This window comes from Arachis duranensis, chromosome 3 (genome assembly GCF_000817695.3).
Source record: "Arachis duranensis cultivar V14167 chromosome 3, aradu.V14167.gnm2.J7QH, whole genome shotgun sequence".
Classification (NCBI taxonomy): domain Eukaryota; kingdom Viridiplantae; phylum Streptophyta; class Magnoliopsida; order Fabales; family Fabaceae; genus Arachis; species Arachis duranensis.
Genome location: NC_029774.3, coordinates 106,299,726 through 106,300,659, shown reverse-complemented (window position 1 = coordinate 106,300,659; position 934 = coordinate 106,299,726).

The following is a 934-nucleotide window of genomic DNA, read 5'->3' as shown; positions in this document are numbered from 1 at the left end:
GCTTCACCTGTGAGCATATAGGTAGCAAACTCGACACGCTGCCCTTCAGGTACCACTTGTGCTTGCAGTGCTCGCTCTATAGCCTGAAACCATGTATCAGCCTCAGTCGGACTAGTAGTTCCCTTGAACTTAGGTGGATTAACCTTCAAAAAGTTTGCCAGTGTCATCGGGCCCTGATCTCCACCTCCATCATTACCATGGTTGTTCATCTGTTGACCAAGAGCCTCAGCAGTGGCTTGCATAGCAGCAGCCATGTTCTCCAACGCAGTCGTAAAGTTCACCGGGTCATTAGGGTTATGCTCCGGCGCACGAGCATTCGTACGACCTCTCGCACTACCTCTACCGCGTCCACGAGGCGCCATCTGGTTCCTATACATACCAAACAATCGATATTAAGTTGATCAGTCTCAATATCAGAAGTCTAGTACTTCAAAGTCCCAAATGCAGGCTCATGAACGTTTATGCCAATTATATCAAGCAGATATACTAATAGCACATAACACACACACAGAGAATGCACATAAGCATAATCAGTCCATCCCTCAGGCTCTACAGGAACGAACTGCTCTGATACCATAATGTAACACCCTACCATACAGAGTCTTATGCTTAAGTCATAATTCAAAGATGGCAAGGTATTACGACCTCTAAAATAAAAGTTTAGTACATATAGTAGTATGAATGATTGATTATAACTAGGAGCCTTTGTAGAAAAAGAGGTAAACAAAAACCGCAACTCGAAAGCGCAACACTCCGATCGATAGCGTAACGAATAAGGATAACCAACGCGTGATTATATATATACAAAGGAGTGTCAAAAACAGGAATATCAAGACTCAAGATCCGGCTGCGAAGATAACCGATCCAAGCATAACAATATATACATATGATAAAAAAATAAGGAAAACCCCAAGGAAACCCAAAGGGACACAAA